Source organism: Fundulus heteroclitus, unplaced genomic scaffold (assembly GCF_011125445.2).
Source record: "Fundulus heteroclitus isolate FHET01 unplaced genomic scaffold, MU-UCD_Fhet_4.1 scaffold_71, whole genome shotgun sequence".
In the NCBI taxonomy this organism is placed as follows: domain Eukaryota; kingdom Metazoa; phylum Chordata; class Actinopteri; order Cyprinodontiformes; family Fundulidae; genus Fundulus; species Fundulus heteroclitus.
This window is the reverse complement of record NW_023397154.1, coordinates 1,303,640-1,315,723: the sequence shown is the minus strand read 5'-3', so window position 1 is coordinate 1,315,723 and position 12,084 is coordinate 1,303,640. Positions and strand designations below refer to the sequence as shown.

The 12,084-nt window shown below is 39.2% G+C and overlaps 1 protein-coding gene across 1 annotated transcript in view; it reads right to left on the bottom strand.

The window, feature by feature from the left end:
* Positions 1-9,239, bottom strand: part of LOC118561781 (protein FAM111A-like) — a 34,520-nt gene extending 25,281 nt beyond the window's left edge. Inside the window, exons 1-2 of the mRNA XM_036133983.1 lie at positions 9,100-9,239; positions 6,871-7,026 (exon numbers count right to left, since the gene is read on the bottom strand). The gene's annotated coding sequence lies outside the window, so the exon portion shown is untranslated. The remainder of the gene's footprint in view (positions 1-6,870; positions 7,027-9,099) is intronic.
* Positions 9,240-12,084: the final 2,845 nt, after the last annotated feature.

The window sequence follows — 12,084 nt, the reverse complement described above, 5'->3', positions numbered from 1 at the left end:
ACAATGTTAGGAAATTGGAGAGAAAATGGCGCTCTACACACCAAGAGGAATCCTACTTGATCTGGAGGGACAGTCTATTGTATAACAAGACCCTTTGCAGAGTTAGAGCAGCATATTTTTCATCATTAATTGAAGAGAATATGAATAATCCTAGATTTCTCTTTAGTACAGTTGCCAAACTTACCCAGAGCCACAGCTCTGTTGATCCATCCATTCCCTTAGCTCTTAGTAGTAATGATTTTATGGGATTCTTCATAAATAAAATTGATGCCATTAAAAATTAAATAAATGGCATCCTCCCAAACATGATTACCTCATCCTCAGTAAGTGAGGCAGCATTGGAGGAATCTTTAGAACCTGTGCAGTGTTTGAACTGTTTAGAAGCAGTAGAGCTTTCTGAGCTATCTAAAATTTTAGCTTCATCTAAACCTTCTACCTGTATGTTAGACCCAATCCCAACCAAGTTGTTTAAGGACATATTCCCTTTGATCAGTGGCACTATTTTAGACATGATTAATCTATCCTTAGTAAATGGATATGTACCACAGGTTTTTAAAGTAGCTGTTATTAAACCTTTACTTAAGAAACCATCTCTTGATCAAGATGAGTTAGTAAACTACAGACCTATATCTAATCTTCTTTTCTTATCTAAAATTCTTGAGAAAGTAGTTGCTAATCAACTTTGTGAACTTTTACAAAGCAATGACCTACTTGAGGAGTTTCAGTCAGGCTTCAGAGCTCATCATAGCACTGAAACAGCTCTGGTGAAGGTCACTAATGATATTCTCATGGCCTCAGATAATGGACTTGTGTCTGTACTTGTCCTGTTAGATCTCAGTGCTGCATTTGATACAGTTGATCACAATATTCTCCTAGAAGGACTTGAACATACTGTAGGGATTAAGGGGAAAGCATTAGGCTGGTTTAAATCTTATCTGTTGGACAGATTCCAGTTTGTTCATGTTAATAATAAATCTTCCTTAAACTCTAGGGTCACCTGTGGAGTACCACAGGGTTCTGTCCTTGGACCAATTCTCTTTACTATATATATGCTTCTGATCGGCAAAATTATTACTTCTTAACCAATCACTTAATCTGGGTGGCATTAACTTGGCCTCTGGTAATAAAGTAAAAAATCTTGGTGTTATTTTTGACCAAGACATGTCATTTAAATCCCATATTAAACAGGTTTCCAGAGTTTCCTTTTTTCACCTCAGGAATATCGCCAAAATTAGAAACATTCTGTCCAGGAGTGATGCTGAAAAACTGGTCCATGCATTTGTTACTTCAAGGCTGGACTATTGTAATTCTTTACTATCAGGAAGTCCACAAAATGCAGTTCAAAGCCTTCAGCTGATCCAAAATGCTGCAGCAAGAGTTCTGATGAAAATAAACAAGCGGGATCATATTTTAGCTTCCCTTCATTGGCTTCCTGTTAAATCAAGAATAGAATTTAAAATCTAATTTTCTTACTCTATAGAGTTCTACTGTTCTTCAATTATGCATTATGTGTTGTCATTTCTGCTTTAACTTTCAATTCAATTCAATTAAATTTTATTTATATAGCGCCAAATCATGAAACATGTCATCTCAAGGCACTTTACAAAGTCAAGTTCAATCATATTATACAGATTGGGTCAGATTATACAGATTGGACAAAAATGTCCTATATAAGGAAACCAGTTGATTGCATCAAAGTCCCGACAAGCAGCATTCACTCCTAGGGAAGCTTAGAGCATCTTCATAGTAGGTACACCTGGTCTGGCGTTCTGTTAACTGTGACATCATCCAGAGAAGACAGATCACCCGCTACTACCATCTAATGTAGAACAGATTACTGGATCAATGTGTGCTTCTGTGCTTTTTTATCTCTCTTGTTGTGTCTCTGCTCTGTCTTCTGTAACCCCCCGTCGGTTGAGGCAGATGACCGTTCATACTGAGCCCGGTTCTGCTGGAGGTTTTCCTTCCCATTAATGGGGAGTTTTTCTTCCCACCGTCGCTTCATGCTTGCTCAGTATGAGGGATTGCAACAAAGCCATGTACAATGCAGACGACTCTCCCTGTGGCTCTCCGCTTCCCCGGGAGTGAATGCTGCTTGTTGGGACTTTGATGCAATCAACTGGTTTCCTTATATAGGACATTTTTGACCAATCTGTATAATCTGACCCAATCTGTATAATATGATTGAACTTGACTTTGTAAAGTGCCTTGAGATGACATGTTTCATGATTTGGCGCTATATAAATAAAATTGAATTGAATTGAATCCCACCCCCCACCTCGGTCCGCGCAAAACTTGTCGTCGTCCCCCCAACTCACCTCCTCGCCTAAGCAAATTCCTGCGGGAAACACTGCTACAGACTCTACTCCTACTACTACTGATACTACTACTGCTACTGCTACTACTGATACGACTACTAATGATACTACTACTGGTACTACTACTACTACTGATACTACTACTGATATGACTACTAATGATACTACTACTGCTGCTACTACTACTACTACTGATACTACTACTGATACTACTACTACTATTTCTGCTGATATTACTGGTACTACTACTGCTACTACTACTACTACTGCTACTACTACTACTACTCCTACTAGTACCACTGATACTACTACTACTACTGCTACTACTACTACTACTCCTACTAGTACCACTGATACTACTACTACTACTACTACTTCTGATACAACTACTACTACTACTACTACTACTACTAATGATACTACCATTGCTACTACTACTACTGCTACTACTACTACTACTCCTACTAGTACCACTGATACTACTACTACTACTACTTCTGATACAACTACTACTACTACTACTACTACTACTACTAATGATACTACCATTGCTACTACTACTACTGATACTATTACTACTGCTGGTACTACTACTGATACTACTACTGATACTACTACTACTACTACTGATACTACTACTGATACTACTGCTACTACTACTACTACTGTTACTCCTGATACTAATACTACTACTACTACTTCTACCACTACTACTGATACTACTACTAATGATACTACTACCACTACTACTACTACTACTACTAATGATACTACTACTGCTGCTACTACTACTACTATTAATGATACTACTACTGCTGCTACTACTACTACTATTACTACTGATACTACTACTTATACTTATACTACTACTACTGATACAACTGCTAATGATACTACTACTACTACTACTACAAATTCCTTCAAATTCTTAGTTTTTTTCAAATTGTTCAAATTCCTTCAAATTCGTTAAAAACTGATACTCCTGATACTACTACTGGTACTACTACTACTATTACTACTACTACTACTACTACTGATACTAATACTACTACTGCCACTACTACTAATGATACTACTACTACTAATGATACTACTACTGCTGCTACTACTATTGATACTTCTACTACTACTACTGATACTAATACTACTACCACTACTGATACTAGGGCGACTGTGGTTTGAAGGGTTGAGCAGTCGTCTGGCAATCAGAAGGTGTTGGGTTCGATTCCAGCTTCCCCTTGCCACATGTCGATGTGCCCCTGGGCAGGGCACTTAACCACAAATTGCCTACCGAGCTGTGTCTTGGTGTAGTGTAGTGTAGTGCCTAGTGGTTAGAGCAGCGTGCTTGCACTCAGAGAAGGATGCAAGTACCTGGTTATTAGTTTTTAAGGGGATTCCATATTCCTTTTCCAGCTGAGCAGCAGACATAAGTACACCGTCTTTAAAAAGATTTTTAACAGATTCCACCCCAGCTCTATACCATTCCTTAAATTCTGTTCCCCCCCCCCCGGAGCTGGAGAGAACGGGTGATTGCCATAAACGGGAGCAGACAGGAGGCATTTCTGTTTTTAAAATGAGTTCTTAATTGGACCCAGATTTTGGTATAGTGTCATACAACAGTTATTTGTGTATAGGTGCTTGCTTAGGGGCAGAGGGGTACAAATCATGGAACGCAGGGATATTGGGCTAGATGCATATCTTTCCATATGTACCCATACTGGGGTTTCCTCACTATCTAACTGCGAGACCCAAAGTAGCAACTTATGTAGATTAGCTGCCCAGTAATAATGCATAAAATTTGGTAGAGATAGGCCCCCCTCCTCTCTCTGTCTCTCTAGAAACTCTCTTCTCATCCGGGGGACTGTTTTTTTTCATATAAAGGTAGATGTACATTTATTTAATTAAAAAAAGTAGGAATAAAAATTGGTATTGTCTGAAATAAGAAAAGGAACTTTGGCATTACGATCATTTTGAGAGTTTATCTTACCTGCCAATGATATTGGGAGAGATGACCACCTTTCCATATCTGATTTCGCCTTATCCGCTGTAACTTTAAAATTGTGCTTAAATAAATCTTTATATTTGCTTGTTACCGTAACACCTAAATATGTAAGTTTGTCTTTCATGGTTGTAAAAGTATAGGCCTGGAATGATAGTCTCCTCGACTGTTCATTAATTGGAAAAAACACTTTTTTCTAGATTAATTTTATAACCCGAGACCCTCCCCAAGTTTTTTTTTTTTTTTTTCTAGTGTCCTGTCTAGCAATATGGCAATAGGAATTGATGTCTCAATGCCAGATAGAGCTCGACAGATTTTGCTTTTACAAGTGGAGCGAACAGCTTTCGCCATTGTGCTCCACTTGATTTATGCTTGTAAATAGCTTTATTATGATTCCTGCAAGGATAATTTCAAATTATATGGACATGACAATGGGAGAGTAAAGGAAGAACAAAAAATGAAAGAGAAAGAAAAAAAAAAAGAGTAGAGGTGAAAGAAAGAGGAGATAAAAGGGAGAGAATGATAAAACCTTCTCCGTCTGCTCCGTCACCTGGAAAGAGAGATGCAAAAAGAACAGCACAACCAACAGACATAAAGCAACAGATACAATCGAATAACACCTAGATGCCATTGCTAAATCATATATATTATTATGTAAGCTGACATGTGTAATGTGATACTTGAAAAAAGAAAGTGAAAGAACATAAATAAATAAATAAATTATAAGATTACTGTATATAAGTGAACACTTAATACCTGGGACCCAGCACCTGTGGGAGATGTGAGAGTACACTAGTTTAGGTGAAAATTATCCAGAAATAGCTTGATAGTGATTGTGGAGAACCGAAGACCCACCTTCCCCGAGCACAGAGGCAGGCGTCAGGGGACCCGTAACCCCTCCCCCCCCAAGGAAGGAGCAGAGACGACCCCGAGGAAATCCCCCAGCCACCGCAATGCCGACGCCCTCAAGAGCCGCGGGGACGAGCCCGTGGGCTCCGCCGGCAGCTAGCCCCGCTGAAGTGGTCCCGGCCATGGGCCCTGAGGGCCAGAGGCCCCAGGGACGCCCCGCCCCCGCGACGGGGGCCCCGGCCGCCCCCCGGGGGGCCAGGCCCCGCGAACAGGCCGCCAAGTTTTCAATTATGAGAGCCACCGAAATGCTTGTGGCAGGATGTGACAGGAAAAGGAGAAAGTCGTCAGCCTATGGCGAAAGTTTATGATTTTTCATACCCCTGCATATTCCCCCCAGTTCAGCAGCATTCCTCAACATTATTGGAACAGGCTGGATTGCCACATCAAAGAGCAGGGGTGACAGAGGACACCCCTGTCTTGTTCCCCCAAAACAGAGGGAATGGGTCAAATATTATGTTATTCGTTCTTACCATATCTTGGGGATTCGCATATATTAACTCAATCCACGAACGAAATTTAGGACCAAATCCCAATCTCTCAAGGATGTTAAACAAATTAAGATACCGTATTCTATCAAAGACTTTGTGGGCATCTAGGGATATTACAATCTCTTGATCAATGTTATCATCAGCAGTGTACATTAAATTAAAAAGGCGACGGAGATCACTGGGAAGTTGTTAACCAGCAACAAATCCTGTCTGGTCAGGATGTATTATATTACTTATAACAGGCTTAATAATTGCTGCTAGTACTTTGGTCAATATCCTATAATGACATCTGAATAGACTCACTGGATGAAATGATTCACATTTAAGTGGATCTTTATTTTTCTTAAAATCATAGCCTGTGACTGTAGCGAATATTATAAACGAATACAGTGAGGTTATGTATTAATATAAAATAAATTAATAAACGATACAAAAATACTTCAATCTTTTTTTAAACTTCTGAATACAAACTGTCACAAAACATATGAAATTAATTCTTTCATCATCAGTCATTCAGTCATTTATATCACTTGTTTGAGTTATTGAATTGTTAATTGTAAAAAAATTAATAAATGGGGGGCCCCGCTTGTGCCTCGAGCCGCCCTACTGTGACTCCTTTCAGGAGGAGTGAATGCTGCTTGTCAAAACTTGTTGCTGGGTTTCCTTATAGAGGAAACTTTCTGACCAACCTGGAGGATCTGATGGAATCTGACTTTGTAAAGAGCCTTGAGATGACATGTGTTGTGTGAATTGGTCCTATATAAATAAAATGTAATTGAATAAGCCTAATTAATACATCCCCAACAAAAAATAAAATAAAAAGAAAGCTGTGCACCCTTCCATAACACGTCACAGTACATCATTGGGGGCATCTAAAAAGTCTTCAGCAAATTAGATATTTTCACAGTCTGTGATATTTATATGGATGTATATTTGGAAAACTTCTCTGAAACCTAGTAGGAATCCGACAGACAACCAAACAAGACTGAATGCTAGAAGCCAATCAAAAGATGCTATTACTACTATTGAGTCCTGGTTTATTGATTTTCAGGCCATTTCTTATACCGACAGAAATATCCTGTATCAAACTTGTGTTCTGATCACCACAAATAAGAGAATAAAAACATTTCTGTAAATGTTAAGAGACGTCTCTCACCTCTGCTTCTCTCGATGAGCTCTGTGAAATGCAGGAAGAATGTGGCCTTCAGTTAATGTACATTCTGTTCCTCCAGGTGTCACTTCTCTATTGGCTTATTTAGATCAGCCAAAGGTGTGGTAACAGCACCTACAACAGTAAATAATTACCTCTGCACTAAACAAAAAGAAGAAGAAAAAAATAAAACATTGAGACTCAGCATGTTGCAACATAAATAAAAAGAGACATTCATTTAATTGGGAGCTGTTAAAGCTTATAGTTAGAGTGGCTCATGTTACCCTGAGCTACCTCTATAGTTATGCTGCTATAGGCTTAGGCTGCTGGAGGACATCAGGGACTATTTTTCTCACTCTACTGAGTTCTTCTGTTCTCCAGTTTTGCATTGCATTGAAATGACTGTTGTCATTTCAGCTTTTAACTTTTTGCTCTCTCTCTTTTTTCTTCAGAGTAAGTACACCCATAGACATAATATAAGAGTAGACGCGTCATTGGGCGGGTTCTGCCTATGCTGCGATGCGTCAGAGCGTCCGCCATCTTAAATGTGGCAAATCTGCGGTTACTCGGTCACTTAAACAGTATCAGAGCAGGGACTTTAATCTCTGAATATACTTTGTATTCGTAGTATTTTTGTTTTTGTAATATTACAAGATTATTTTCGTATCCCTTTAGCTTCATTCTCCTGAATTTATTCTCCTAAAGAATACAACTATTTAAAATAATCTAACCTGGCCCTATTACTCCAGGAGTTAAATAATTCTGCAAACTGTGACTATTCTGGAAATGTTCCCCCTTAATTCTCATAATATGACGTTTTTCTCATAACATTATCACTTTTGTGTTTTTTTTTTTTTTTACTTTATTGACCTAGGACTTTTTTTTCTCATATTAATAATTTTACCTGTTTAATACTCCCCCAAAAAGCCTGTTCCTAAAGGTTCACATTTGACACGGTTTTATGAAATAATGAAGACCACAATGTTTAGATTTAACAAATTGATCCTTATATTCATAACACATACACACACAAATGTGTATATATATATATATATATATATATATATATATATATATATATATATATATATATATATATATATATATATAACCTGTGTTACCACTCTGCAGCTTTAGTGTGTCCAGTTTTGCAACATGGTGCAGCTTTAGTTTCTAGAAGGCAGATACAAGTAGTGAAATCAGCCAGAATATGTTTCCATGCAGCACAGGAATGAGGCATCTTTTCTGATTCACGTTCACAATGACAGAACTCAACTTTTTTCTGCCACATACAATATGACGGTGACGTTGACGTGAGAACCTGCGCCCTATGACGCGTCTACGTATATTATGTCTGTGGGTACACCTGGTCTGACGTTCTGTTAGCTGTGACATCATCCAAGGAAGACAGATCACCTGCTATTACCATCTAATGTAGAACAGATTACTGGATCAATGTGTGCTTCTGTGCTTTTTTTTCTGTCTTGTTGTGTCTCTGCTCTGACTTCTGTAACCCCCAGTCGGTCGAGGCAGATGACCGTTCATACTGAGCCCGATTCTGCAGGAGGTTTTCCTTCCCGTTAATGGGAAGTTTTTCTTTCCACTGTCGCTTCATGCTTGCTCAGTATGAGGGATTGCTGCAAAGCCATGGACAATGCAGACGACTCTCCCTGTGGCTCTACGCTTCTTCAGGAGTGAATGCTGCTTGTCGGGACTTTGAAGCAATCAACTGGTTCACTTATATAGGAAATGTTTGACCAATCTGTATAATCTGACCCAATCTGTATAATATGATTGAATTTGACTTTGTAAAGAGCCTTGAGATGACATGTGTTGTGAATTGGTGCTATATAAATAAAATGTAATTGAATTAAGCCTAATTAATACATCCCCAACAAAAAAATAAATAAAAAGAAAGCTGTGCACCCTTCCATAACATGTCACAGTACATCATTGGGGGCATCTAAAAAGTCTTCAGCAAATGAGATATTTTCACGGTCTGTAATATTTAAATGGATGTATATTTGGAAAACTTCTCTGAAACCGAGTAGAAATCCGACAGACAACCTAACAAGACTGAATGCTAGAAGCCAATCAAAAGATGCTATTACTACTATTGAGTCCTGGTTTATTGACTTTCAGGCCATTTCTTATATCCTGTATCAAACTTGTGTTCTGATCACCACAAATAAGAGAATAAAAACGTTTCTGTAAATGTTAAGAGACGTCTCTCACCTCTGCTTCTCTCGATGAGCTCTGTGAAATGCAGGAAGAATGTGGCCTTCAGTTAATGTACATTCTGTTCCTCCAGGTGTCACTTCTCTATTGGCTTATGTAGATCAGCCAAGGGTGTGGTAGCAGCACCTACAACAGAAAATAACTACCTCTGCACGAATGTCTCTTAAAAAAGAGACATTCATTTAATTGGGAGCTGTTAATGCTTATAGTAAGAGTGGCTCATGTTACCTGAGCTACGTCTATATTTATGCTGCTATAGGCTTAGGCTGCTGGAGGACATCAGGGTCTAATTTTCTCACTCTACTGAGTTCTACTGTTCTCCAGTCTGCTGTTCTCCAGACTTGCATTGCATTACATTGAAATGACTGTTGTCATTTCAGCTTTTAACTTTTTGCTCTCTCTCTTTTTTCTTCATAGAAGGTACACCTGGTCTGACGTTCTGTTAACTGTGACATCATCCAGGGAAGACAGATCACCCGCTGCTACCGTCTAATGTAGAACAGATTACTGGATCAATGTGTTCTTCTGTGCTTGTTTGTCTGTCTTGTTGTGTCTCTGCTCTGTCTTCTGTATCCCCCAGTCGGTCGAGGCAGATGATCGTTCATACTGAACCTGGTTCTGCTGGAGGTTTTTCCTTCCCGCTAATGGATGGTTTTTCTTTCCACTGTCGCTTCATGCTTGCTCAGTATGAAGGATTGCTGCAAAGCCATGGACAATGCAGATGACTCTCCCTGTAGCTCTACGCTTCTCCAGGAGTGAATGCTGCTTGTCGGGACTTTGAAGCAATCAAGTGGTTCCCTTATGTAGGAAATTCTTGACAAATCTGTATAATATGATTGATTCTGACTTTGTAAAGTGCCTCGAGATGTCATGTTTCATAAATTGGCGCTATATAAATAAAATTGAATTGAATGTGTTAGTATTAACTTTATTTTTAAACAGAAGTTAGAAATATTATTTATTGTGCTTTTACTTGAAATGACGACAGCATATCACGATAGAGTAATAATAATACATTAAAAGTAACAAGGATTAAAATATGACCTGAATACCAAAATTAAAGTTAATAAGTGCCATGTTTTTCAAGTGTTTAGCCCACATGCAGATACGAACGGATGACTAGCACACTTTTAAGATGTTTGAGGGTTCAGACTACAAGCTAGAGGATCGGTCAATTGACAAGCTGGAGGATCGGTCGAGGTCTGAACGTCAGAGTTGGAGTTACTGCAGAAGAAAGAGGAAATTAATACGAGAGATCGAACCAGGGAATAATACCAGAAGCTGTGCCGCTTACCATTTAGTCAAGCTAACCTAACCGGGAGAGTAGTGTCGGGTAAACTCTGTGACCGAAGTTCTCAGTAGGTGAACGGCGGCTAGTAGCTGGAGGGCGGACTGACGGTAAGCTGGCGAGGGATCCAGAGCACGCCGCAACGGACAGGAGGGACAGATGGATGACCAGAGAGAGTGAACCAGCGGAATCCACGGAAAGGGTCTCAAGCCCAGCTTGGTAATACCAAGGGAGTATGAGTGGAGTGCCAGAGCAATATCTGAGCGTCGGGATTCTTGAGGTGCTGGTTCTTCGAGCGAGACGTCGATGCGGGTGAGTAATCCAAAAACATAAACTAGAGAAAACAGGAGACTCAACGTTGGTCAAAGTTCAGAGTGCGGAAAAGGACTCACAAGTTCAGATTCAGGATCTTGGTCAAAGGCCACGTCATACCACGACTGAGTTAGATCTGGCATCCTCCATCTGTCTGAGCACTCCTTAAGAAGCCAGAGGAAGCCGCTCCCAATGAGCCGCAGGTATGGGCCACGCCCCCCAGCCAACTAGAACCACCTGTGGAGCAGAGTTAGAGCACGGAAAAACAGCATTTCTGAAAGTGTAAAAGCCTATTTGAATATTTTAGTGTGCAATTTTGCACACTAAAACATTCTTGCACAAAGAGTATTTTTATTTTTTAAGCACTTTTCACAATTGGAATGAAAACATCCTGGTGCCATAAACTGTTAAGCTCTGGCCAATAATGGCTAAATCACTAATCATAATGCCTTGATGTTTACATAATGTGTAAATAAATACCTGTTTTCATGCCAAAATATTTTTTCGCCTGAAAGATAGACGTGGTATTACGCATATACATATAAATTAATATTAATTTTACATTTCAATAAAGTCACAAGATTTATTCACCTTTTTTTCCACTCTCTCACACACATATAATCCTGAGCTTTCACACCAACAACAACAATTTCTTTGTATATTTTTGCATGCTCTTTATTTCCACATTCATACAGTTTAAATCCCGGAAAAGGGTTTAAAATTTCCAGGTCATTCCAGAGACTTACACTTTGCTTGCAACTGGGACAGAAGCTTAATAGCCTTGAAAGAGACTGTTTAGCACAGCTTCATGTGCTGACACTGTAACTCCAGGTACTTCGTTTGGCAATGTGATTCAGCCTTAATTTGTCAAATAGAGAGACAACAAATTAATAAGCATTAAAGTATGGTTTATGGGTTGGTTTTGTTGAGAAAAACAAAATATTTTAGTGGGGGTTGCTGAGGAATGCAGAGTGTCTCTCATCTCTGTTGCCGGGTAAGATAACATGCAGCTTCAGTTTTATTGCTGAGTGGGTGGGTCAGAAAGAGAGTTCCTTTGTTCGAAACAGATTTTCCCCTCCTCCTAAAAAACATGGGATGGTCTTACCCTTTAAAAAGATGTGTTCAGACTTTTGAAAGTTAGACAGACCTCTGCATCACCATGAGGGCATCACAAAATGAATGGTAATGTAATACTCTGTCTCCATATTTAATTTCTGATAAATGAAACATGCATATTACAATGTTTTACCTCTGATCAATGTTTCCTCATTTATTGTCAAATCTTAAACCGGGGTAAAAATGGGCCTTTAGTAACGAAGCAGGATTAGGCCAATACTACTGAATTAACACTATGGTTAGCCGTGACCCGGATTTGACATTAA